The sequence below is a fragment of the Pelodiscus sinensis genome, chromosome 19, assembly GCF_052426305.1.
Source record: "Pelodiscus sinensis isolate ZL-2025 chromosome 19, ASM5242630v1, whole genome shotgun sequence".
NCBI lineage: Eukaryota > Metazoa > Chordata > Testudines > Trionychidae > Pelodiscus > Pelodiscus sinensis.
The window spans coordinates 29,350,779-29,377,747 of record NC_143070.1 but is presented as its reverse complement, the minus strand read 5'-3'; the positions used below and the strand labels follow the sequence as shown (position 1 = coordinate 29,377,747).

At 53.8% G+C, this 26,969-nt stretch overlaps 5 non-coding genes across 5 annotated transcripts; 3 read left to right on the top strand and 2 right to left on the bottom strand.

The window, feature by feature from the left end:
• Positions 1-1,992: 1,992 nt before the first annotated feature.
• On the top strand, positions 1,993-2,066 carry TRNAT-CGU (transfer RNA threonine (anticodon CGU)). The gene has a single exon. It is a non-coding gene; the product is annotated as a tRNA-Thr (tRNA).
• A 3,601-nt stretch (positions 2,067-5,667) lies between these two features.
• TRNAM-CAU (transfer RNA methionine (anticodon CAU)) lies at positions 5,668-5,741 on the top strand. The gene has a single exon. It is a non-coding gene; the product is annotated as a tRNA-Met (tRNA).
• Positions 5,742-6,718: 977 nt separating this feature from the next.
• Positions 6,719-6,791, top strand: TRNAV-AAC (transfer RNA valine (anticodon AAC)). The gene has a single exon. It is a non-coding gene; the product is annotated as a tRNA-Val (tRNA).
• A 1,463-nt stretch (positions 6,792-8,254) lies between these two features.
• TRNAL-CAA (transfer RNA leucine (anticodon CAA)) lies at positions 8,255-8,363 on the bottom strand. Its single transcript has 2 exons — positions 8,326-8,363; positions 8,255-8,300 (listed from the first exon to the last, which is right to left on the bottom strand). It is a non-coding gene; the product is annotated as a tRNA-Leu (tRNA).
• An 8,693-nt stretch (positions 8,364-17,056) lies between these two features.
• On the bottom strand, positions 17,057-17,128 carry TRNAC-GCA (transfer RNA cysteine (anticodon GCA)). Its single transcript has one exon. It is a non-coding gene; the product is annotated as a tRNA-Cys (tRNA).
• Between the last annotated feature and the right edge of the window lie 9,841 nt (positions 17,129-26,969).

Here is a 26,969-nt window from a genome sequence, read left to right as displayed (position 1 = left end):
TGGGTTATTGCGCAAGACGGGCCACACTGCCCACTCGCTCTTGTGCAAGAAGTTTTATAGTAAAGTGTAGTAAGAAAGGGCTTCTTGCACAAGAGCTCTTCTCTTTTCTAGCAGGTGTAAGTCTTCTTGCACAAGAGCTCAGGACAGGGGTTTGTTGCACAATAAAGCGTCCACACTGCCATGGATGCTCTTGCACAAAAGCACAGCAGCATGGATGTGCTCTTGCACAAGAACCTGCCAGTGCAGATATAGCCCATGGGACCTTCGGAGACAAAGTCCAGTCCCGTGCCTCACAGCAGGACAAAACAGCATCCAGATCCAATGTCTCGCCAAAGAAGGGAAGTTACCAGGAGTGGGGTTTGAACCCACACAGACAAATGCTTATTAGCGCTTAAGTCCAACACTTTAACCACTTGGCCATCCTGGTGGTGCTAGGAAAAGCACACATGAGAAAGGTCTCTCCCCAAACAGCCCAGGGACTCGCTCTCAGAGCATCTGCCCGTCCCACCCCTGTACCAGGGCTTCCCACCGTGAGGGCGAGAGCTGCCACCTCCCCACAGCGAGGAGGGAAGCAGGGAAAAGGGAAACCAAACGAGACAAAACCCAACGTCCCCAGGGATTCCGAGGGACAGAGGTCTGGTAAGGAAAATATCCCTCCCCCCCTTCACCCAGTGTTTTCCCTGCCTTGCTTTCGGCCAGCCCCCATGGATCAGGCCAGTGTTTCCAGCCTTTGTGTTTGTACCATGGACAGACAAACCCAATCACAAACCTTTGCCAGACCAGTAACATTTTATTTACATATCACTGCGCATGCACAGACTGCACTGAGCACCGCACCGGGCTAAAATCTACTCTCCATGGGCGGGTAGATTGCCCTAATTGCCGAGCCCTGCATATCTGCATACACATTATGCAAATAAGTGTAAATATCTGCAAACACTGACCTGCTCGCTCCCCCAACCTCGCACGTGCTGGGAACTGGCAGCAGTTTCCCTGGACCCAAGCTGGGATCGAAGCCACCTCTGCTGGGAGCAGCCCTGGGCCAGATCCTCCTCCTAAAGCCCAGGGGGGCTGCTCTCTGGGGGAGGGGCGGGGGTATCTCTTACCTGCCCCTGCAAGGGGCAGGGACTGGGCTGGGGGCACTGCCCTGGGAGAGGTTCCTACATCGCACCGGCCCTGCGGGAGATTCCCCCTCCTGACAGGTGGCACTGGGGGAGCTCTGAGGCTCCAGGGCAAAGGCCTCCAGCCCCCGAGGCCTGGGATTAGGAGGCCCTGGAACCAGGCCCCCTGGAGTAGCACTGTGGATAGGGGGCTCTGACCAACAAGGGGGCTGGCCCCAGAGCCCAGGGCCTAAGCTTGCCCAGGCTCACGCCAAGGTGCTCTCTGTGGTGCCGGGCGGGGGAGGGAGGCCAGGCCCAGGCCAGTGGGAGAAGGGGCAGCGCCTGCCAGGGCAGCAAGGGGAGCTGCAGGGAGCGAGATGCGGCGTTTCTGCCTGGATCACTCAAGGGTCCTTCTGCGGGTGAAGCGCCTGTGACACCCCTGTGCTGCTGGGTTCTCCTGCCCCTCCCCTGCGAGGCCGTCTCCTTCGGGGGCTCTTGCCCTGGCACTCGGCCAAGGGCCACCTGGGCAAAGCAGCCTGCCCCAGGCACCTTCCATAGCTCAGCTGGCAGAGCAGAGGCCTGTAGCGGGTGCTTGGCAAGTGTCCTTAGGTGGCTGATTCAACTCCAGCTGAAAGGAGAGATTCTTCTCCCTCCCCCTGGCTGCAGGCCCGGCCTTAGGACCATGCGGCTGCCTTGGGTCTGTCCCTTTGGGGCCTGGTGCTACAATTGACAAAAAGGTTTTGGGTACCAGCTGCCAATCTAATGTCTTGGGCTGCGCAGACCTTGAGTCATGGCAAGAGCTGGAGGGGAATGGGGAACGGCTGCACTTTGGAATGGGAAGGGGGTGTCTGGCACCATAAAGTAGAACAGTTTTAGGGCTGCTTCCAAGGAGGGCACCATGGCTTAGTTGGCTAAAGCACCTGCCTCGTAAGCAGGAGATCCTGGGTTCAATTCCCAGTGGTGCCTTGTTGCCAGGTCAATGGGTCTTTTCTTCCCACCATTCTTCAACATGTATCTGGAGTTGGTTTTACCTTCAGTGGAGCTTGGTGGTGCCCTCACAGTGGGAGTAGGATAGTAGCAAAGAGCAGGAGGTTCCCTGGGGGTTTGGTTTAGTGAGGCTTAGCTAGACTTGCTAAATCAAGCTCTGGAAGATGGATTTCAGCAGCAAGCTCCATCTGAGTGAAGACATGGCCTAATGATGACTCACAGAAGCTACATCTACACTAGAAGTTTTCTCCTTAAAAAAAATATGTTAATGAGGGACTCAATTGCATGAGTCACAATCTCATTTGCATATTTTCTGCCAATGGGATTGTTGTGCAAAAACAAGCAGTGCGAACATTTTATTTGCACAAAACCCCCTTTTTTCACAAGATTCTTATGCCCCTCCCCCCAGAAGAGGTATCCTGATCTTGCAGAAAAAGGGGGTTTTGCACAAAAAGAAAACTTCCACACTGCTTGTTTTTGCACAGCAACTCCAGCACAAAATCAGTTTGCCAGAAAATATGCAAATAAGATCATGACTCATGCAAATGAGACCCTCATTAGCACCTTTTTTGCTGAGAAAATCCGTAGTGTAGACATAGCCGGAGACTCTGGTGCTGATCATGCAATAGAAGCACATTATGTTTAAACAGCTGCCGTATGAATGTACCTGAAAGTCACAAGGATCAATGATCTGTGTGAAAGGCAGGTGGCCAGTAATTAGAGCCCCAGGTATGTTGTGTGCACAGAGGAAGGTAGGAATGTGCACCGGGCAGTCTGATAACGGTGTTTAGTGTGTGTTTGTAACAGGCTCTTGCCCATCTCCGGTAGATTTGGGCACCTCCTCCACCAATTGCAATACACACTAGGCCATTCCTCCCCAGCTGGGTGTGGTTCTTGTTCTTCTGTACAGCACAGCCCATGGAGACCAAGGACCTGCCATTGGGCTTCCAAATCCCACCCTTGTTGAATGGATGGAAACAGAAACCAGACACACAGCGGGTTTGAGCTGGCTCCAGCCGAGGGACGGGTTTGCCTGGTTTATGGGCATTGGCACAGGACAGCAGTAAGGATTCGTATTCATTTAAAGAATCCAAAAAATAGAAACCTAGAATATAATGGAATGGGAGAGAGAAATGTTTCCATTGAATGGTCAGTTGGATTCGAAGTAACGCTCATATAATTTGTAGTCTATCACTGAGCTACTCTCCCTGATGTTTGCACTGTTAGGAGTTGAGAAGGGAACAAGAGGCTTTTGTAGCCCACGCACCCCTGGGCCTGTCTCCATCACTTCTGCCTCTGCCAGGTGAAGGGAAGCCGCTGGGCCCAGCATCTTTCTACCCAACCAGGGCCGGCTTTTGGGGAGACAGAGGGGCCACTGGAGCTGCTTGGTCCCCTGGCTGTGTCCATGGGGAGGTGGCTCTGCTGAAAGCCAGACTGGTTTTCCTGTTGTTAGGCAGGACCCTGCAATCCATGTTCTCTCCTGCTTTTGTAGCCTCTGTTGCCTTCTGCAGGTGTCCCTTCTGATGGGACAGGCATGTTCTTCTCAGGGTTTGGGTACCATGTTGCCCTAGGAAGGCGTGTGGCCAAAACAGAGGCCTCACTGTGAGCAGGATTTGAACCTGCGCAGGGAGCCCCTATTGGGTTTCAAGTCCACCACCTTAACCACGTGGCTATCACAGCTCTAAGTAACAGCAGGCCAGGGAAAATGGCAAATAATCTCAGTGCCCAGGCCTGACGTCACCTGACCCACAGAATTCACACAGCAAGCCCTTTCACCCGTCATGCAGAGGAGTCCTGGGTGCTCTGGTCTGAGGCTGCCTTAGAGGTGAGTTCAAGGGAAAACCTCACAAAGGAGATTCCAGGCAGCCAGGCCATGGGGGTCTCTGAGATGCCCCAGCCCTGCAGCCTGTCCCACCTGGCTGTTGCCATGGTCCCTCTGTGAGGTCACTGCCTCCCAGCCAATGAGCTGAGGTGCTGAAAAAGTTCCTTGTGATGTCACTGCTGCCTTGCAGGCTCACGTCCTGCCCCTGGCCAGCCCCTTGGCGTGTTTGAGCTGCTGCCCCTCTGCCCCCCTCACTCAGGGCTGGTTCTGGGGTTCATGCAGGGAACATCAGAGGCTGCTCAGGGGGACACATTGCTAGGCCAGGGGCCCTCCTGTGGGGCTGTGAGTGTTGCTGTCCCTGCTGTACAGACAGGGCCATAGAGCCTCAGGAGGCTGTAGCCGTGGGAGACACTTCCCTGCTCTCGGGAGGGAGACGAGATGTCAGGGCCCATGACTCGGAGCCAGCTACAGATAGCCATGGAAAGCCGATTTTCAGAGGGGTGTGATCAGCCCTTCCTGTGTATCTGGCTTCTTCAAAGGGGCTTAATCAGGAGCTAAAAGTTGAAGAAGGGACATTTAGAAGGGTGAATTTCTGTCTCCAGCAGTTTTTTTCTGTGTGCCCCAGTGGCCTAATGGACAAGACACTGGCCTCCTAAGCCAGGGATTGTGGGTCCAACTCCCACCTGAGGTGACAGTTCTTTCTCAGTGACAAAGAGTTTATCTTCCTCTGCTCACTGAAACAGTTGGCAAGGATGCTCCCCAGTGGCTGTCTCCCTCTCTGCAGAAGCTGTTCAGACCCCTCACTACCAAATGCTGATGTTAGGTGCAAATCTGAGTGCTAAAAGCCCAGGTATTCAAAGTCAGAATGAAGGGGCACATCTTGGTCTAGAAGTGACAGCCAGAGGGAGGCGGCTGTAGCAGAGCAGGGTCTGTCTGGAGACAAAGCGGAGGAGGAGAGGCAGAGACTCCAGAGCAGCATGGGGGGGGGGGCTAGTTATTTGATCTGGCAAATGGACATAAAATCCCCAGGCCCTGAGCATGGTGCGGGCGAGGCCCATGGGGCAGTTTGCCTGGTGGGTTTGGGGGTGGAGAAGCTGTGAAGCTCTGTGAGTGGATAAGGTCCCTGGCTGAGCTGTGCCACCTGCCGTGTGTGTGACTCAAACTGTCCCTCGTCCCCTTTTATGTATCTATTGCGCTTTCAGCTTCTTTCCTCAGGCACGTCCATCCACCAAGGGATCTTTTATTTTCCTTTGTGCCGCTCAGCCACAGACACAGCAGAAGGGTTTTGCTGCAGCCACCGGCCCCAGCCCCTCTCTCCAGGGAACTGCAGCCCCTCGGGCCAGGCAGCTGCTCCCAGCATTCAGGAGGTATCAGGCCAAGAAGAAACCGTCTGACACGGTGCTGCCAGGGAGGGGCCTCACTGCTAGTCGCTGTTCCTGTTCCAGGAGCAGAGCAAGTTTTGTCCTGGGCACCAATATTGAGCGTGTGCACCTGGGTGTATGTGAGCTCCCATGGCTGTGATAGTTTTTACACATGAAGGGAAATGCCCCCCCTTGAACACCCCACACCTCCCACACACATGGCACTTCTCCTGAACTGCTGCCTCTCTGGGAGGTGGATGAACTGCAGGTGCGGGAGGAGTTCCCTGGCTAAAAGTCAGGCAGGCAAAGTCCAGCCTGTAATACCCTGAAGAGGGGATTTGCCTGTCTAGGGAGGGCGGGAAACATAAAGAGCCATTTTAAAGAGACTTTGGAGGAGGGCACCATGGCTTAGCTGGCTAAAGCACCTGCCTCATAAACAGGAGATCCTGGGTTCAACTCCCAGTGGTGCCTTGCTGTAACCTTTGCTCACATTTTCCTAGGTCCTTCTGGGACACAGAAGAGGCCTCCCCTGGCCACCCATGAAACTGGTGGTTCAGGAAAAGGCTGATGTGGGAGGAGTGTTAGGAAGAAGGAAACCACAAGCCTGCAGCAGGTGCAGAGGCTTCTTTGACTGGCACTGGCAAGGCAGGGCTCTGACTGCAATTGCTGGGACAGGAGAGCCAGCACCACACACCCTTGTGATTCCCTGGGGGTGTCAGCACCTAGGGAGCCTGAGGGTGAAACCTCTGCAGCTCCTGCGGCCATGGAGAGTCAGGGTATGTGGGTGTCACGTGCTTCTCATCTGTGGTTTCTTTCTTCCCAACACTCCTCCCCAATCAGCCTTTTCCTGAACCAGCAGTTCCATGGGTGACCGGAGAGGCCTCTTCCATGTCCCAGAAGGGTGTAGGAAAATGTGAGCAAAGGCTGCAACAAGGCAACTCCAGAAATTGAACCCAGGATACCCTGTTTATTACACAAAGCTTCAGCCTGCCAAGCCATGGTGCCCTACTCAGACCCACTTGTAAACCGGTCTATGTACGGTCCCAGATAACACCATTACCTCACAAAGTTCGGCCATTCCCCATTTCCCTCCTGCCTTCCCACCCAGGCAGTGTCTGGCTCCCTGGGCACAGAAGGCTACAGCTCAGTGGGCGGAGGCTTTAACATGCACATCTCCTGTGGGACTGTAGGTTTTGAAGTTCTGCAGGGTTGTGGGACGAAGAAATGCAGCAAAATTTTATTATTAGGCTTGTAAACCCCTTGGTCTCAGGGTCTAGGTTGGAGTTCCCAGGTGGGGGCCCTGCCTCCTTCAGTTTGGTCCCTTCCTGAGAGCACAAAATAGACAACAGAGAACTCCTTTGCCCCGCAGCAATCTCTGTTGGCCAAAGGGTTAGCAACCGAATATTTGCCCAAGTTTAAGTGCAGTAGCAGAAAACATTTTTATGTGTGTTTCTGTGGTGTAGTGGTTATCACATTTGCCTAACACGCAAAAGGTCCCTGGTTCAAAGCTAGGCAGAAACACAGGGTCTTCTCTTAGTGCAGTTCCCCTGGGTTCCCACAAGGCAGTTCCAGGGCCTGCCACCTGGTGCAGGGTTTGGCAGCATGTGTGCTGGCTTTCAGGAGCTTGTGGAAGACAGCTCAGCAGGTTAGGCTGAGATGGGGGGGGGGGGGAGCCCTGAGACTTCTCAGTGGTGCCTTGCCTGAGACCAGGTCTTTGCAGCCACACAGTCTAGGGCCCACCCTGGCTGTACACCTTCGGGGCAGTGTGGCTGTCACCTTTGATGCAAGACCCCAGCCACCCCATTCCCCTTGCTTTCTTCTCATCCAGCACCCCCAGCTTGCTTTGTTCCTGCTCCTTCATCCATGTTCCTTCTGCACCCTTTCTCCTGACCACACACGGCTCCTTGGTGCTTCTCAAGCCCGGCCCTGCAAAGAGCCACCAGGCAGGAACCAGCCCTTTGAGCTCGGCTTGCACCGGATCTGGTAGTTTCCCACCACATCTCACCTGGGAAGAGGTGACTTGTTCTCCTTCCTTCTGACCTTACGTCTCCGTTCCCTTCAAAGGTCTCTGCTGCTCGGGACCCGCCTCCTCAGGGCACTGCCCCTCTGCCCCGGGGCTGGGAGCGGGAGACTCCACAGTCTCTGCACTTGGGCTGAGAAGTCTCACTGGGACTCATTTGTGGATGGCGTTAGTCAGCCCGATGCCCAGCCGGGTCCATTCCGTAGCGCTGCCCGAGAGGGAGCTTTACAAGCGCCCAGTGTCCATTGGTATTTTCTGGGGCTCTGTGTAGGGGATTGGTCTTGGCCATCTTCTCCACGGGAAATGCCTCTTCTTTGGAACAGCAGCTCCCAGGAGTTCATGGAACTTCTTCTTCTCAGCTTGGGAAAGGGACGACTAAGGGGGGATGGGAAAGATATTTGTGCTGTGAAAACAGCAGGGCCCCCAGGGAAACTGGTAAATAATCCCAGTGCCCAGGCCTGATGTTATCTGTCCCCACACAATTCACATGGCAAACCTGGCTCTCAGAGCATAAGGGGGGTTTGGGGGCTCATTGCTGGGCCATGGGGTGAAGCAGCAAACCAGCCTCCTCTTGTGGGGCCTGTGAGTGTTGTTGAATGTGGGCCCCTGCACCTGGGGAAAGGCAAACAAAAGGTCTGGGGGCCACACAGAGACCCTGCTGGGCTGAGCAGGAAGTGGCTGGGACTTTGCTTTGTCTTTGCCTGTGGGCTTGTCTGTCTGCAGCCTGGAAACCTCCTGGCTCCTCAGACCACTGGTCTGGATGGAGCGTTACAGACGTCGGAATAATGGAATTGCTGTGTAGACACTCCCATTGTTATTGCAGTGTAATGGCCGTTATTCCCAAGGAATGCTTTTGTTTAGATGCAGCCTAAGAGAAATGCTTTCATGAGCATGTGGGAGGAGCAAGGGCTCCTACAATGTCAGGAGAAATGAGGCCACCTCTCTAGACATAAAGCAGATGATGTGTCAGGAGTGGGATTTGAACCCACACCTCCATTTGGAGACCAGAACATCCAACTAAGGAAAAGACAGGTCCTTGAGTCTGGCGCCTTAGACCACTTGGCCATCCTGACATCTATACAGCCACCTCCAATGGCAGTTTTCTTACATGTGTAAGTTGCTCGGGAGGCGGCGGGAGCACCTCTCTTTCCCCATCTAACAGCCGCTCTACAGCCCAGCTGGGTTTATCCCCACTCACCCTCATCTAACGTTGTGAGGTGTTTTGCAGGGAGCTGACAAGAAACAGAAGAGGAGAAAACTCTGGCCGGCAGAACTGAGGCTTGGGATTCTCCTGTGCCAGAGAGTCTGTATCAGTGCGCCTGGGGATCCTGAGCTGGGTGGCTCCTGGGTTTGTTGGCTCCAGACCAGGGGTGTCTCTTCTGCAGGGCGATGCTTGTTCCTGGGGCTAACGCTTATCCCTGTGACACACTTTGTGCAGGGACCATTGGTCTTTGTGCCACATTATGTGTCTGGGACGTGGGAGTGAGGAACCTGCCTCAAATAGACACGTATCTGCCCCCAGCAGTGCTCTGCTTGAGACCCCGGAGCCCTGGCTTTGACTGGTGCCTGGCACGTGGGGAATTAGATCTAGGGGGAGATTTCTAGAATCCCACAACAGCTGCTGCTCTCGTGCAGATGTGCACATCTGTCTGGGGTTACTGGGCACCTGGCCTGCTTTCTCTCCCCGCCAACGTGGGCAAAGCGGCATCACTGGCTCAGGGGTTCCTCTCCTCAGCGCGCTGCAGAGAAAGCTCTTCTGTGTTAAAGGGCCTCAGGGAGCCCAGAGCAGAGGGAGCTGGGAATCTAGTCCCATTGATCCCCTCAACACACACACACAGTCCCAGCCCCAAGCCCCCCCACATCCCTAATCCTGTGCCCTGACTCCCATATCCTCCCACGTCCTCACCCCTGCCCTGAGCCCCACCCCCAACATACAATCCCCAAATCCCTGCCTTGAGCCTCTCACACTCCACACCACACTTTAATTTCTCACAGGTACTGTCCTATCACAACCCCTCCTCAGACTTCCTGCCTTAACCCTCACCCCAGCCCAAGGGGTGGTGCCCAAAAGAACATTCCCTGTAAGAAATGTGTCACTTTCATCCCCTGGGAGCAGCTCAGCCATGCAAAGGGGCTGCCTGGGGCAGGACATTAGCCCTGGAGGGCAGGGGTGGGTGTGGCAGTGACATCACAAGGGTCTTTTGCAGCCCCTCAGCTTATTGGCTAAAGGAGGTTGGGAGGTGATGACCTCACAGAGAGTCCATGACAATGGCCAGGTGGGACAGGCTGCAGGGCAGAGGAAACCTCAGAGACTTTGCTGCAGGGAGTCTCAGAGCCCCCCATGGCTTTGCTGCAGGGAGTCTCCTTCTGGAGATCTGCCCTTGAGGCCAGAGAGGGAATAAGGGTCACAAGCACGAGTGTGAGGAGGAGCCTCATTGGAGTTTTCCCCTTTCCCTTGATTAACTGACCTAGAAGACAGACGTTCCTGTGGAGAAGGGAAGAGCCTCCAAGAGGGGCTTTGTTGCTACACCAGGAGCATTAGCTCAAGTAGTAGAGTGCTTGTTTAGCATGCGAGAGGCAGTGGGATTGCTACCCACACGCTTCACTGATGGGAAAAATCCCTCTTCCAAGGAACTTTTGCAGCACCTCAGGTCATTGTGGGGGGGCAGAGCTGGGCTCTAACTCACTAGGGTGCGTCCCATAGCTCAGAATAAACGATGCAATTTGGTAGCTTATTTCAAGTCAATTTAGAAATAGCTTATTTTGTATTTTGGCGCTGGCTACACAGCACTTGTTTCCAAATAAATCACAATTCCGATCCCTCACTCCTCACTCCGCGCGCCATGAGGTTTGCAGGGACGTCGGAATAGCGAGCCCGTTATGGTTTGAAATAAGGGTCTTGCTCTTAAGACGTGTCTGTGCGATATGAGCATCACGTCCTAAACCTCCGACCTTGCCGGCCCACAGGTATCAGTCTCACAAGTGGCCCTTTCAGAAAGAAGCCTTAGGCAGCCGCAGGGACGTTATAGCCATGGCAGAGGTAGCAGGATTCACTCCCATTTTCTCCTGCCTGTGCCCTGGTGCTGAGGGGCCGGCCCCTTTCCTGCTGCCCCAACTCTTATTCCCACAATGCACTTTGTGCAGGGGCCATTGGTCTTTCTGCCAAGGTGCGTGGCTGGCAGCCAGGACTCAGGACCCTTCCCCCAATCCCCCCTCTGACCCGCTCACACTGTCTGGCTGCCTCCAGCATGGGCTGAGCTCAGGGGTCAGTTGGGTGACCTGCCCTGCACCTGTGATGGCATCAGGCCCTTCCCGCGGGCCTGCTCCATCTGGAGATGGAGCTCCAGTGGCCTCAGACACCCAGCAAGAGGAACAAAACTCTCTCCGTTGAACCTCAGGGGATGGAAGCTGAAGCACCTGAACCTTGTAACAACCACCTGAGTCTTAGTAGGTCTCACTCTGACATTTGAGCTCACATCGCAGGATTCAGAGTCCTGAGTGCTGTCCCTTACACCACAGGACCTGTGGTGTAAAAGTGCAGTGGGCACCTCTGACTCTCAGCTCTCAGGCTGGCCTCTGCTCTCCTGGCTCCCTCCAGCTGCTTCATCTCCCAGGACTCCCTGTAAGAAATGTGTCACTTTCACCCCTGGGAGCAGCTCAGCCATGCAAAGGGGCTGCCTGGGGCAGGACATTAGCCCTGGAGGGCAGGGGTGGGTGTGGCAGTGACATCACAAGGGCCTTTTGCAGCCCCTCAGCTTATTGGCTAAAGGAGGTTGGGAGGTGATGACCTCACAGAGAGTCCATGACAATGGCCAGGTGGGACAGGCTGCAGGGCAGGGGCCATCTCAGAGGCCCCCCCCCCCCATGGCTTTGCTGCAGGGAGTCTCCTTGAGAGTTGCCCTTGAGGCCTTTTCAGAGCCTTCTCCTTTCCCACGACTAACTGACCTAGATGACAGACGTCCCTGTGGAGAAGGGAAGTGCCTGCAAGAAGGCCTCTGTAAAAGCAGCAGGGGAATTAGCTGAAGTGGTAGAGTGCTTGCTTAGCATGCGAGAGGCAGTGGGATCAATGCCCACATTCTCCAACTGCAGCTCAGCTCTTATCCCTTATTTTCACTGTCAGGGGCTCAGTGGCCTCCTCCCTCTTCCTACCTGCTCTCCCAAAAGAGACAGACCTGGGTCCCCTTTCTTTGCCACCAGCAATTGCCATGCTGCAAAGCAGAGAGTGGAGATATCAGGCTCTGTGGTGCAACGGAAAGCATGTTGGACTTTTAAGCTGCAACAAAATACAAGACTATGTAGCACTTTAAAGACTAACAAGATGGTTTATTAGATGATGAGCTTTCGTGGGCCAGACCCACTTCCTCAGACGAAATAGTGGAAGAAAATTGTCACAACCATATATATCAATGGATACAATTAAAAAAACCAAACACATATGAAAAGGACAAATCAAATTTCAGAACAGAACGGGGATGCGGGGGGAAGGTAAATGTCTGTGAGCTAATGATATTAGAGGTGATAATTGGGGAAGCTATCTTTGTAATGGGTAAGATAACTAGAGTCTTTGTTAGGACCCCGCCATAAAGTGTCGAATTTTAGCATGAATAACAGTTCAGAGGATTCTCTTTAAAGTGCAGTTTTAAAAGGCTTTTGAAGCAGGATGCAGGTAATTAAGTCGTTGAGATAATGTCCTTTCTGAGTTAAAATGGCAAGAAACTGGTTTTTTTCTGTATTTTGTTTCAGCTACCCTAGACTAATTTGGCTATTTTTCTATCACTATTTTAAGCTGCAGTGATTCATGTGAGCCCAGCTAGACATTCAAAGTTTGTGGGTTCAAGTCCCACGAGTGTCACTTTAGCTGCTTTCTCATTTAAAGGGCACAGCTTTTACAGAACAGACAATCCTTAGGGTGAAACTGGGGTGGGCTTGAGTCCAGACAGTTCCCAGCAGACCCCAGTGAGGGTTGAGGGAAGGGCTGGTTCTTGCGGTTGCGGCTGGGAGTTGTTCTGAAAGGCTTCAGGTGCCATTAGATCGTTTTATCCCTCCCTGTCTCCTCCCTGTCTCCTACCAGTGCTGAGCAACACTCAGGCTATGTCTGCCCTACACTGCTCTTCTGGGAAAAGCTACACAAATTTCAAAACCCAATTTGTGCAGCTTTTTCTTCTACTTTTTTTTTGGGGGGGGGGGGAAAGAGGCTTTTCCGACATTTGGCCTGTTACACTGGGCAAGTCACACAAAGGAGGCAGCAGACAGAGCACGCCCAATGCACCAACCCCCCCAGGGCAGGGGAGGCCAAGGCACAAGCAGCTGCCTGGCCTAATTTATCTGGCTTCCCCAGGTTGGCATCCAGGGGCATTATCAGCTGACGTTACCCCCCCGGTCACATGAGCCTTGGGCTCATCAACAGGCTGGTCAGCAGCAGCTGAAGTTACCTGGGCACCGCAATAAGAGAAGACCCCATGTTCCTGCCTGGCTTTGAACCAAGGACCTTTTGTGTGTTAGGCAAACATGAGAACCACTACACCACAGAAACACATTTCAAGGGATGGAACTTGTCTGACTGTTCTGTTTCTAGCTCTTTCTAACACCCTGCTCTGCTGGGGAGGGGGATGCTCCTTGTGAACACTCCACCTTTTGTTCTCAGGGAAGCGCCTAATTTCCTCACCAGCCCCTTGAGATTTGTAGCTCAAAGCTGGAGCTGCTGTGGAAGGAGGTGAAGCTACAGAAGCTGACGGGGGACAATCAGCCGGCGAAGGGTTATTTTTTCTCCCCCCTGGGCTGATGTGGCTAGAACTGAGGAGAAGAAAATCCTCTTCCCTTCCCCTCAGAAGATGGAAACTGCAGTTGGTTCTCTCTTTGGTTTTACTAAAGCTGGACCCCAGGAATAGACTTTTTCTTTCTAAAACCCTTGTGAAAACGGAGAGCCAATTGCTCACAGGCTGAGAATGTGAGATAAAGAAGGGCACTGCCCAGCATCGGGCTTGAACCCATGACCCCGAGATTAAAAGTCTCATGTTCTACCAACTGAGCTAGCCAGGGTGCATGGGAAAAGTTTCCTAATATCCCATCTCAGCGTAACAGGAGCCAAGTGTTCTCCACTGCCTGACTCAAGGCTCTTTCTTGCCCGTAATGTGGGGTTCTGGTCTGTGGAGAGGTTTGAACTCGAACCCCACTCCCGACACACCCACTTCTTACCCCACAAGGAACGGCCCCATTTCCATCTCTCCAGGGACAGGAGAAGGGCTCTGGCCCGTTCTCTGCAAAATGCTCAGCCTGTTTCATTTTCTGCAGGAACGAGTGGGATCCATGCGCCCTGTTCCCCAGTGACAAGTGTGTGTCCTCTCCCCCCTTTCTACAGACACAGCAGGCCAGGGGGCTATGAGCCTCCAGAGGCCCCTTCCCACTTGGCCTCCCACAAAGCTGGGGTGAAAAGCTGCTAGACCCCAGAGGTAGCAAGATTCACTCGTTAGGGTCCATCTCAGTCTGGGGTCAGTGAGAGTCCATCCCACCTGAGATGTGTGTTACACAAAAGCCTCGTGTTCCCTGTGTAGAAGCTATTTTATGTTTCGCTAGAAGCCATCTTGTATATCAGAAACCATTTCAGCTTTTCTCTCAAGCACGTAGACCAGAGTGAACTTTCTGTCACCCCGTGAGAAGAGGCCTACAGGATGGGCTATTGGTATGTGTTAATTGGGCAGGTTGGGACAGGAGATGTACTCCCTCGTACCTGTCCGCCATCTTGTTGATAAGGCTTTGTTTTTCCAAGTTTAATTGAGGATTTCTGTGATTGGATGCCCTGACGTCAGACTGTTTGGCTAAGGGTATAAAGATACTAGGATTGATTGTATTATCAGCCTTACTGGGCCCGGCTCTGCTGTGACCACGTTTGGCTCATGCTGTGCTTTATTAATTAATAAAGCTGTTTGTTAGCTGCCGAAACACAGAGGAGCGTGTTTTTGCTTCGACACCTGCCTAGTGCACAATACGGGCTGCAGGTATGCATTTCGTGTGGGGGTGTAGCTCAGTGGCAGAGTGTTCAACTGCAGATCAAGTGGTTCTTGGTTTAAATTCAAGTGCCCCCTTAGGAAATCTTCCTTCAGTAGAAACATTTACGTCTCCAGTTCTATTGCCTCCTGGATTTCTGTTGTATGTGGACTCTTTAAATGAATACAAACCCTTAATGTTTTCTGGCACCAATACACATAAACCAGGCAAACCCATCCCTCAGCTGGAACCAGCTCAAACCCGCTGTGTGTCTGGTTTGTGTTTCCAGCAATTCAACAAGGGTGTGATGTAGATGCCCATTGGCACGTCCTTGGTCTCTATGGGTTGGGCTGTGCAGAAGAACAAGAACCACACTCAGCTGGGGAGGACGGGCTGCCGTCAACCTTCTGGAGTTCGATTTAGTGAGTCCAACTAAGACCAGAGAGCACCTGACTAGGGGCCAGAAGTCTGCTCTTGCTGCCTTTGGCTTCCTGCTGTGAGGACATGGCCAAGCTCAACTGAAGGAAGCTGCCTCCAGCTACATAAGGGGGGATGGTGGGAAGAGCAGAGACATTGGCCAGGCACCACTGGGGGCTGCCTCCCTCACCTCCCCCGGACCTGGCAGGTACCTGGGCCAGCTTAGCCATGGGGCTGCTCTCTGGGACAGAGAACACGGACTCAAGGCAGGATTCTCTCATTCTAGGACCATTTGTTGATTTTTAAGCTTTCACAGCTAAAGACTAGCAGGGCCCCACCGAAGGGAGACACTATGTGGCCCTCAGACCTTTTGTTTGCTGGTGCCCAGGCACTGCTGTGCTCACAGCTGTGATGGCTGAGTGGTTAAGGTGTTGGACTTGAAATCTAATAGACTTTCCCTGCAAAGGTTCAAATCCTGCTCACAACGAGGCCTGTGTTTTGGCCACACCTCTAACCAAAGCAACAAACCCCTGAGACACTCTCCCCACACTCCCCATCCCCTATCAATCCCCTTCTACTTCTTTCAGTGCCACGTCCAGACTGAAGAGGACACTCTTTCTACGAGGCAGAAGGGACGTGTCCAGAGAACAGGGTTTTCCAAAATTTGGTGCCATGTAGCAGCAGATGGCAGGAGCCAAAGATGCTTGACAGCCTGTTCCATCCCAGCGTGCCGCCCTCCCAGCCCGCTGCTGCTCCAGGAGGGGGTGTCAAGCCATGTGCATCGGGGCATTGTGATGTCACGTGTAATACCAACACACAAAGCCCTGCCCCCCACCCCAGGAGCTACTGGCAGATGGGCACAGATTCTCTGTCCTCACCTTCTGCAACCAGCTGTTCCCAAGAGTGTGAGTCTGGGCAGAAGGTGATTCCAGGATTCTGTTCCTGCCCTTGTGGACAGAGACACCTGGACAGAGAAGCAGCCCCAAAAGGCTCCTCCATAGCTCAGCTTATAGAGCAGAGGACTGGAGCAGCTGTCCCTAGGTGGCTGGTTTGACTCTACTTCTAAGGAGAGTTCTTTTCCCTTCCCCTGGATGAGGCAGAGCAGGCAAGGCCCTTTTAGGGGCAACAGACAGGCTCTCTACAGAGGACCCAACCAACAGCTCAGCCACAGAAACAAAGGTCTCCTACCACTGCCAGGAATTGAACCAGACATCTTTAAATCTTCAGTTTAACACTGTCCCCACCAAGCTAGTTCAGCAGCTGTCAGGGAAGCTTTTCCCCACAGCAGCACACAAGAGAGCAGCTGTTGCCAGTGGCCCTGTAGGGCAAGATGAGCTTGACCAAGCCTCAAACCAGCTGGACTAGCCAGCCCACATCACAGTGAGTCACTAGTGGCTCCATCAGAGAAAAGCCTTTGGCAGCTGCAGAGACGTCCTTGTAGCTGTCTGTAGTGTCTTTTCCTACTGGCTTGGGTGTTTAATGGTTGATACTAGTAATGCCAAGGTTATGGGTTCAAGCCCCGTGCTGGCGCCAAGGCTGTTTGGTTTGGTGCCTTGCCTTTGTGTACCTACCTGCTATAAACAAGGAAGGAAAAAAAATCCCTGAGAGGTGAAACAGTGGAAAGGAAGCATGGAGCAGAGTGTCAGCCCCTCTTCCTGTAGCACTGCCCATGCAGGAGAGAGAAGGGGCAGTTTGAGTCACCCAGCTCTGCCCCATGTGAAAATGGCAAGTGTTGCCTTAGCAGTGAGGGAGAGGTGGGAAGGAGCCTGAAGTAACCTCTTGGGTCACAGCTGCTGTTACATGTGACAATGAGACAATGAGGTGAGAAAAATGACTAGACAGTGGTCATGTGAAACATCAGGCTGGTTTCCCTGAGTGGGAATCAGACCAGCAAGAGTTTTGTATCCCAGCCACTAGATCACCAGAGACACCTGATACATGCCTTTTTGCTCACCTACACTAGCCTTTCGCAGGATGAGGGTCCCTTCTCCCTTGCCCAAAGGGGACAAGAACAGAAACCAAACAGAACATCAAAACAGCCAGACTGGGCCATGCCAGTTGTCCAACTAGCCCAGGATCCTGTCTCACAACAGCAGCCAATTTCATTGTCCCGAGGGAATCCTCAGGACAGACACTTGTTAAGTGATCCCTCCCGTCACCCATTCCCAGCTCCTGGAATACACAAACTAGGGACACCTGCCCTGTCCATCCTGGTTAAATGCCATTCATTGTGGCCACCAGGGCTTCCAAAGTTGAGTAGCTCTGCATTAAGGGTTCTTATTAATGTCAAGAACCTCAAGCAATGTAAAGTCAGATTGTGATGGAACTGGAAAGGAAAATATTTCCACTAGAAAGAAATTGTCTAAGGGAACACTTGGATTTGAACCAAGGACCACTTGATCTGCAGTCAAACACTCTACCACTGAGCTACACCCCCACAGAAACTGGCATCTGCAGCCAATGTTGGGAACTGGACAAGGAACAAGAGGCTTTTGTGTAACTCACATCCCAGGTGCCACCCTTGGGCTTGGTCTCCACACTGAGCAGGCGGGTGGCAGGGGTCTGATGCTGTCACAGCTGCAAGGCAAGTCACCCACCTGGCCCCTGAGCTCCATGTAGGCAGCAGCCAGACCGTGTGAGTGGAACAGAGGGTCGTGGGGGGCGGGGATTTGTATATTTTAGGAAGGGTCCTGAGTCCTGGCTCCCAGCCACGCACCTTGGCAGAAAGACCAGCGGCCCCTGCACAAAGCGCATTGTGGGAATAAGAGTTGGGGCGGCAGGAAAGGGGCCGGCCCCTCAGCACCAGCGAGCCGGTGGGAGAAGATGGGAGTGAATCCTGCTACCTCTCATGTGCAAAGGCAGCACTTTTCCAATGGAGCTAATTCTGCCCCACCTACAGCCTGTCTCCAGTGCTCCTGCCACTGTCTGGCCCAGAAGGGCTGGTGTCCAGCAGCTCTCTGCCCCAACGTGGCTGGCTTTTGGGGAGACCAAGTAGGAAGTGGGGGCCGGGCCGGGGGGGGAGGGCTACTGGAGCCACTTAGCCCCCTGGCTGGCTCTGCTGGTAAAAAGAAAAATTGGAAATTTTTCCCCTCATTGGAGAATGCGGGCATTGATCCCACTACCTCTCACATGCGAAGCGAGCGCTCTACCACTTGAGCTAATTCCCCTGCTACATGTACAATGGTCTTCTTGGAAGCTCTTCCCTTCTCCACAGAGACGTCGGCCTTCTAGGTCAGTTAGTCCTGGGAAAGGAGAAGGCTCCAAAAAGGCCTCAAGGGCAACTCTCAAGGAGACTCCCTGCAGCAAAGCCATGGCGCGGGGGGGGGGGGGGGGGGGGGGGGGGGGGGCTCTGAGATGACCCCTGCCCTGCAGCCTGTCCCACCTGCCCATTGTCATGGACTCTCTGTGAGGTCATCACCTCCCAACCTCCTTTAGCCAATAAGCTGAAGGGCTGCAAAAGGCCCTTGTGATGTCACTGCCACACCCACCCCTGCCCTCCAGGGCTAATGTCCTGCCCCAGGTAGCCCCTTTGCCTGGCTGAGCTGCTCCCAGGGGTGAAAGTGACACATTTCTTACAGGGACTGTTCTATTGGGCACCACCCCTTGGGCTGGGCAGGAGGGAGGGGGCGGCTCAAGGCAGGAAGTTGGGGGAGGGGTTGTGATAGGACAGTACCTGTAAGAAATTAAAATGTGGAGTGTGGGAGGCTCAAGGCAGGGATTTGGGGAGTGTGTGAGAGTGGTGGAGGGGGGGCTCAGGGCAGGGGTGAGGATGTGGGATGGTAGAGAAGTCAGGGCACAGGATCTGGGATCTGGAGAAGCTTGGGGCTGGGACTGTGTGTGTGTGTCGAGGGGATCCCTCTGCTCTGTGCTCCCTGAGGCCCTTTAACACACATGGACTGACCTAGGCGCAGGCCAATGAGGGGGGTTTCAGTGAAGCTACACGTAAATGGATCCCTCTAGCAATCCCTGCCAGCCACATGCACAGGGGGAGGGACTTTAGCCAAGGAAGCAGAAGCAGCCAATCTGAGGGAGGTTTAGAAGCAAAGATGGGCTGCTGCCAGGATGGATGAGGGGATGTCACAGGGCACGAGCATGATAAGGGGAGCAGAGAGGGCCTTGCTGCACCGAGAGACATGGCAAAGCCTGGGATTGAACCAGGGACCTTTAAATGTTTCATCTAAGGCTCCGCACACTGAGCTGCCAACAAACCCGTCTGGCTCATTATTAACTGTCCAGGATGTTTGGCAGCCGTGTCACAGCCTGAGTGTTGCTCAGCACTAGTAGGAGACAGGGAGGGACAAAATGGTCTAACGGCACCTGCAGCCTTTCAGAACAACCCCCAGCCCCAACCCCAAGGACCAGCCCTTCCCTCCATCCTTGCTGGAGTCTGCTGGGAATTGCCTGGATGCCAGCCCAGCCCAGGGTCAGCCTAAGGATTGACTGGTCTGTAAAAGCTGCATCCTGGAAACGAGGAAGCAGCTAAAGTGACTCTGGTGGGACTTGAACCCACAACCTTTGAACGTCTTGCTGGACTCACATTAACCACTACAGCTTAGAAGTCCAACATGCTTTCCATTGCACCCCAGAGCCTGATGGGCTGGTGAGTTTGATATCTCCACTCTCTGCTTTGCAGCATGGCAATTGCTGGGGGGTCTGTCTCTTTTGGGAGAGAAGGAAGGAAGAGGGAGAGGGCCACTGAAATTAAAAGAGAGAGCTGTAATTGGAGAATGTGGGCATCGATCCCACTGCCTCTCGCATGCTAAGCAAGTGCTCTACCACTTGAGCTAATTCCCATGCTTGCAAAAGGCTTTGTTGCCTCACCCGCCTTGTTCCAGAGCCCACAACATCCCTGCGAGTGCTACTTGTGAGACTCACACCTGTGGGTCGGCTAGCTCAGAGGTTTAGAGGACGTGGTGCTCATATCACACTGACTCATCTTAAGAGCAAGCCCCTTATTTCAAGCTATAACAGGCTCGCTATTCCGACGTCCCTGCATGGGGATTTATTTCGAAGTGCTGTGTAGCCAGCCACAAATTACAAAATAAGCTATTTCAAAATAGGTGCATTGATTATTTTGAAGTATGGGACGCACCCCTAGTGAGTTAGAGCTGAGCACTGCCCCCAGCTCCCTGCTTCACCCACCCACGTACTGACTCCCTCGCTGCCATGGGGCTGTTTGCATTTGCCTCTTCTCTCTGTAGCCAGGCTTCAGCCAGGACTGAGACTCAGGCAGGAGAATGTGACCCGGCTCCCTGTACCTGGGCCCTGCATTTCTCATCCCTCCAGAGACACTTGTTAGTGGAGGAATAAATCACAGTCACATGAGTGTAGATTATGAAATTTTGTAGCTGTTGTTGCCTTGTAAACTCCCCACAGACCTTCCCCTGGGGTCCTGGCAGCCGCTCACACTGCACAGCTCACTTCGAGGTGAGGGTGCTGTGTAGACGTGCCCGTCCTGTTGAGGGCCAGCCTGCTGGGGGGAGGCTCTGGCCACTTCCTTTCCTCCTGTCTCTCAGACTGTGTCTACACTGCAGGGCTACATCTACACTGCAGGCTTTTTGTGCTAGAGCAACTGCTCTTGTGTAAAATCTTGCAGCGCGTCTACACTGAAGGCACATTTTTGCGCAAGTAAATTTATAGTGCAGCATCAGACAACAGGGCTTCTTGCACAGAAGTTATTGTTCTCCCCATGAGGAATAAGCCCTCTTGTGCAAGAACTCGCCCACAAGGAGGCAGTGTGGATGGGCAACAGGGGTTTCTTGCTCAAGAAAGCCCAATGGCTAAAATGCCCGTCAGAGCTTTCCTGCGCAGGAGAACGTCCACACTGCCATGGGCGCTCTTACAGAAAAGCACTTCTCTTGTGCAACAGCACATGGGAGGTGCAGCTGTGTAGTGTGGGCAAGACATTTTGCACTAAACAGTTCTTGTGTAAGAAGTCTGCAGGGTAGATGTAGCCAGGGGGTGTTTGGGTTTGTTACCAGCACTGAGCTTTGTACAACAAACCAGGGAACATTGTGAAAAGCCAAAACCTTCCTGCCCTGGGTGTCCTTGGCCAGTCAGCAAGTGGCAGAAAGGTTCCCTGAAGTGCTGACTTCAGGTGATTTGAAGCAAATCCTACCAGCTCAGGTGAGGTGGCTGAGTGGTTAAGGTGCTGGACTGCTAATCCATTGTGCTCTGCATGCAGGGGTTCCAATCCCATCCTCATTGGGTGTTAGCAGCCCTTTCTCTTGCCTCTCCCAGAGGTTCAGTGCCAGCCCCTCCTGTACCCCTGCCTGCCCCAGCCCCTCCTGCTGCAGCCTGGGAAAGGGGAAATCTCCACAGAGACACTCCTGGATGGGACCCTCAATCCCTTCTGCCCTCAAGGGGAAACCTCACAAAGGAGATTCCAGGCAGCCAGGCCATGGGGGTCTCTGAGATGCCCCAGCCCTGTAGCCTGTCCCACCTGGCTGTTGCCATGGTCCCTCTGTGAGGTCACTGCCTCCCGGCCAATGAGCTGAGGTTCTGCAAAAGTTCCTTGTGATGTCACTGCTGCCTGCAGGCTCATGGCCAGCCCCTTGGCCAGCCCCTTGGCATGTGTGAGCTGCTCTCCCTGCCCCCGTCACTCAGGGCTGGTTCTGGGGCTCACACAGGGAACATCAGAGGCTGCTCAGGGAGCCACATTGCTAGGCCAGGGACCCTGCTGTGGGGCTCTGAGTGTTGCTGTCCCTGCTGTACAGACAGGGCCATAGAGCCTCAGGAGGCTGTAGCCGTGGGAGACACTTCCCTGGTTTCAGGAGGGAGACGAGATGTCAAGTCCCATGACTTGGAGCCAGCTACAGATACCCATGGAAAGCTGATCAGCCCTTCCTGTGTATCTGGCTTCTTCAAAGGGGCTAAATAAGGAGCTAAAAGTTGAAGAAGGGACAGTTAGAAGGTGAATTTCTGTCTCTGGCACTGTCCCACCTGACAAAGAATTTACATTCCTCTGCTTTCTGAGACAGTTGGCAAGGATGCTCCACAGTGGCTGTCGCTCTCTCCCTCTCTACAGAAGCTATTCAGACCCCTCACTAGCAAATGCTGGTGTTAGGTGCAGCTCTGAGTTCTAAAACCCCAGGGCTAGGTCTACACTGGCACCTTTTTCCGGAACTGCTTAAAATGGAATACTATGCCGTTTTCAGTTTTTCTGGAAAAGGAGCGTCTACATTGGCAGGCTGCTTTTCCGGAAAAGCCCTTTTTCTGGAAAAGCGTCTGTGGCCAATGTAGACGCGCTTTTCCGGAAAAGAGCCCCAAGCGTCATTTTCACGATCGGGGCTTTTTTCCGGAAAAGACTACTGGGCTGTCTACACTGGCCCTTTTCTGGAACAGTGTTCCAGAATAAGGACTTATGCCCGAGTGGGAGCAGAATAGTTTTTCCGGAATAGCAGCTGATTTTGTACAGTAGATCGTTGTTGCTTTTCCGGAAAAGCAAGCGGCCAGTGTAGACAGCTCGCAGCTTATTCCGGAAAAGCGGCTGCTTTTCCGGAATAAGTGGCCCAGTGTAGACACAGCCCCTTTGTGTAGCTGCCTGCCCTGGGAGGTGAAGCAGCGGGAGGGAAGCAAGGAGCAGAGTGTCAGCTGCCAGCCGAGAGTCACAGGTGCCCTCTGCCTCCTGGGACCGCCCCTCCCTGAGCCACCAGCCCCCTGTCTCTCACCGTGCGCCCCGTGGGGAGTCCACTCGCTCTCCCATTGCCTGGCGGTGACAGAAGCGATGGAGACAGGCCCCAGGGAGCAGAGTTGCCCCACTGGGAAAGTACCTCCTACACAGGGGAGAGGCAGTGGCTCCCTCCACAGCCGGCTCCCTGGGGGTGGGGCCTGGGCTGCTTCCTTGCTGGCCTAACAAGAGAGCTCTTTGCCCCGCCTCCATGAACTGCTCACAAAGCTGATTGGCTGGCTGAGAATGCCACTCAAGGGCACAATCACTCAGCTCCCTGGCATGCACTGAGTGATGGAGCTGACTGACGGGAGGTGTCAGTGGAGCAGGTCAGAAGCCCAGCCCCGTCTCCTGTCACTGGAGAGATGGCCCTGTGCTGGGATATGAGAGTATCCCATTGATGCTCCTCGCAGCCCAGGAGAAGAAGGGGGCTCTGGGTGGAAAGGAACCAAGTAAAGCCGGTCCTAGTGGGCATGAACTGGGCACCAGTTTGGACCAGTTGATTGAGGGGTGGTTGGTGTCATGGGCAGCGCTCAGGACTCAGAACCCTGGAATCTGAGGCCCCTTTCCTGCCCCCCTTCCCGGGCTGACCCAGTGGCCGAAAGGGGCTGCAGCTGCTGCTGGCAGGGAAGAAGCTGGGAGGCAAGGTGCTGGCAGCAAGAGATTCCGGCTTCTCTTTGCCCTGGGTCTGCTGGCCGCCAGCCACCTTGACCAACCCTCAAACCAGCTGCACTAGCCAGCGCACGTCACAGTGAGTCGCCAGTGGCCCTGTCAGAGAAGAGCCATTGGCAGCTGCAGAGACGTCTCTGCAGCTGCCTGAGACGCCTTTCTTGAAAGGGCCACTGGTGAACTGCACTTTCGTAGGCCTGCTAGCTCAGTTGGTTAGAGCGTTGTGCTAATAATGCCAAGGTCATGGGTTCAAGCCCCATGCTAGCTGCAGTGGTGTTTGGTTTGGTAACTTCCCTTCCTTTAGCTGCCTGCTATGGACAGGGAAGCAGAAAGAAGCAAAAATGTGAGCTTTGCAGGAAGTAGGGCAGAGATCTGGTAGGGGGAGGCTCCAGCCTGCACAGCCCCAGTGGCAAAAAGGGCCTTGGCCTGGCTTCCTGTCCTCAAAAGCAGGGGACCTGATGCCCAAATTCCTGCTGCTGCAGTGGCTACCTTAAGGCACCAGCTGGGGGGCAGGCTCTGGAGCCCAAGCCACACAGGAAGACTCAATATGACCGGGAGGCCTGGAGCGTGTGAGCCCTGCACAGAGGCTGCTGCTGGTGGCCTGCTTCAGTGGCCCAGCAGCTCAAGTTCTCCTGAACCAGCTTCTCCCCCTGGAGCCACCCCCCAGCGCTGCTGAGGCCCCTGACATGAGGCAGTGGGATCACCAGAGGAAGGTGCCAGCCTTAGCCCTTCCTCCCAGCCTCCTCCCCCTCCCAGGGTCTTTCCCCAGCCCCTCCCCAATTCTACATTCCCCACATAAAAACCAGAGAGTTTGTTCTTTCAACAGGGAAAAGTCCTGTTTGTGTTACCAGCAGGGGGAGGGGGAGAGGGAGAGGGAAGGGGGTGTGTTGGGGTATGTTGTGGTTGGGAGGGAGGCACAGAGGGGCAAAAAATGAGGAGTAATATTAGTTAGTTGGAACCAAGGGGCTGGGTTTGAACTACTGCAGAAAAAAGGACTCTGCCCCTGGAGCTGCCCTGTCCTCTCCAGAGCCCTTAGGCTGGCACCGGGGAGGCCTGAGCCCAGGCAGTGCCCAGCCAAGGGGGAGGGAAGGGCTGGGGGATGTTCTGAAAGGCTGCTGGCACCATTAGACCCTTTTTTTAACAGTGAGGGAGAGGTGGGAAAGGAGCCTGAGTTAACCTCTTGGGTGACAGCTGCTGTAACATGTGGCAAGAAAGTTGACTAAGGCCATGAAAGTTGACTATGGAGTTGTTTGGTAAAAATTGCTGGGGGCTCCCTGACTGGGAATTGAACGCATGCCACAGCAGTAAAAGTGCTGGATCCTAACCACTAGACCATCAGGGACACATAAAGCAAGTCTCCTTGCTCACCTACACTAGCCTTTCACAGGCCATTTTCTGTCCACTTCAGGATGGGGGGGAGGGTCCATTCTCCCTTGCCCAGAGGGGACAAGAACAGCCAAATAGAACATCAAAGCAGCCAGACTGGGCCATGCCAGTTTGCCAGACCAAATAACTAGCCCCCCCGCTCTGGAGTCTCTGCCTCTCATGGGCCTTCTCATCCTCAGGCTCCGCTTTTTCTCCAGAAAGACCCTGCTCTGCTCCAGCCACCTCCCTCCGGCTGTCACTTCTAGAGCAAAATGCATCCCTTCATTCTGACTTTGTACATCTGGGCTACGTCTACACTGGCACCTCTTCCGGAAGGGGCATGTAAATTTCAGCAGTCGTCGTAGGGAAATCCGCGGGGGATTTAAATATCCCCCACGGCATTTAAATAAAAATGTCCGCCGCTTTTTTCCGGCTTTTAGAAAAGGTAGGAATAAGAAGGTAGGAATAAGAGCCTCCGGAAAAGGGCACTTTTTCCGGAGGATCGGGGCCAGTCTAGACGCTCTTTTCCGGCTTTTTTAAAAGCCGGAAAAAAGCGGCGGACATTTTTATTTAAATGCCGCGGGGGATATTTAAATCCCCCGCGGATTTCCCTACGACGACTGCTGAAATTTACATGCCCCTTCCGGAAGAGGGGCCAGTGTAGACGTAGCCCTGGGGTTTTAGCACTCAGAACTGCACCTAACACCAGCATTGGCTAGTGAGGGGTCTGAACAGCTTCTGCAGAGAGGGAGAGAGAGAGACAGCCACTGTGGAGCATCCTTGCCAACTGTCTCAGAAAGCAGAGGAATGTAAATTCTTTGTCAGGTGGGACAGTGCCAGAGACAGAAATTCACCTTCTAACTGTCCCTTCTTCAACTTTAACTCCTGATTAAGCCCCTTTGAAGAAGCCAGATACACAGGAAGGGCTGATCACACCCCTCTGAAAATCAGCTTTCCATGGGTATCTGTAGCTGGCTCCAAGTCATGGGACTTGACATCTCGTCTACCTCCCAAAACCAGGGAAGTGTCTCCCACCGCTGCAGCCTCCTGAGGCTCTATGGCCCTGTCTGTACAGCAGGGACAGCAACACTCAGAGCCCCACAGCAGGGCCCCTGGCCTAGCAACGTGGCCCCCTGAGCAGCCTCTGAGGTTCCCTGCTTGAGCCCCAGAACCAGCCCTGAGTGACCGGGGCAGGGAGAGCAGCTCACACATGCCAAGGGGCTGGCCAGGGGCAGGACATGAGCCTGCAAGGCAGCAGTGACATCACAATAAACTTTTGCAGCACCTCAGCTCATTGGCTGGGAGGCAGTGACCTCACAGAGGGACCATGGCAACAGCCAGGTGGGACATCTCAGAGACCCCCCCATGGCCTGGCTGCCTGGAATCTCCTTTGTGAGGTTTCCCCTTGAGGGCAGAAGGGATTGAGGGTCCCAGCTGGGAGTGTCTCTGTGGAGATTTCCCCTGTGGGGCAGGCAGGGTTGCAGGAGAGGCTGGCACTGAACCTCTGAGAGAGGCAAGAGGATGGGCTGCAAACACCCGATGAGGATGGGATTTGAACCCATCCGTGCAGAGCACAATGAATTAGCAGTCCATCACCTTAATCACTCGGCCACCTCATCTAAGCTGTTACAATTTGCTTCAAATCACCTGAAGTCAGCACTTCAGGGAACCTTTCTGCCACTTGCTGACTGGCCAAGGACACCCAGGGCGGGAAGGTTTTGGCTTTTCACAATGTTCCCTGGGCTGTTGTACAAAGCTCAGTGCTCGTAACAAACCCAAACACCCCCTGGCTACACCTACCCTGTTTTGTGCAAAATGTCTTGCCCAACAGTGTGTCCACACTGCCATGTGCTGTTGCACAAGAGAAGTGCTTTTCTGTAAAAGCAGCCATGGCAGTGTGGACGCTTTCCTGCGCAGGAAAGCTCTGACGGGCATTTTAGATATTTGGCTTTCTTGAGCAAGAAACCCCTGTTGCCCGTCCACACTGCCTCCTTGTGGACAAGTTCTTGCACAAGAGGGCTTATTACTCGTGGGGAGAGCAATAACTTCTGTGCAAGAAGCCCTGTTGTCTGATGCTGCACTATAAATTTACTTGCGCAAAAATGTGCCTTCAGTGTAGACGCTCTGCAAGATTTTACACAAGAGCAGTTGCTCTTGCACAAAAAGCCTGAAGTGTAGACGTAGCCCTGCAGTGTAAACACAGCCTGAGAGACACGAGGAAATGAAGTGGCCAGAGCCTCCCCTCAGCAGGCTCGCCTTCAACAGGACGGGCACGTCTACACAGCACCCTCACCTCGAAGAAAGCTGTGCAGTGTGAGTGGGCTGCCCGGGACCCCAGGGGAAGGTCTATGGGGAGTTTCCAAGGCAACAACATTTCATAATCTACACTCATGTGACTGTGATTTATTCCTTCATTAACATGTGTCTCTGGAGGGATGAGAAATGCAGGGCCCAGGTGCAGGGAGCCGGGTCACATTCTCCTGCCTGAGTCTCAGTCCTGGCTGAAGCCTGGCTACAGAGAGAAGAGGCCAATGCAAACAGCCCCATGGCAGCGAGGGAGTCAGTAGGTAGGTGG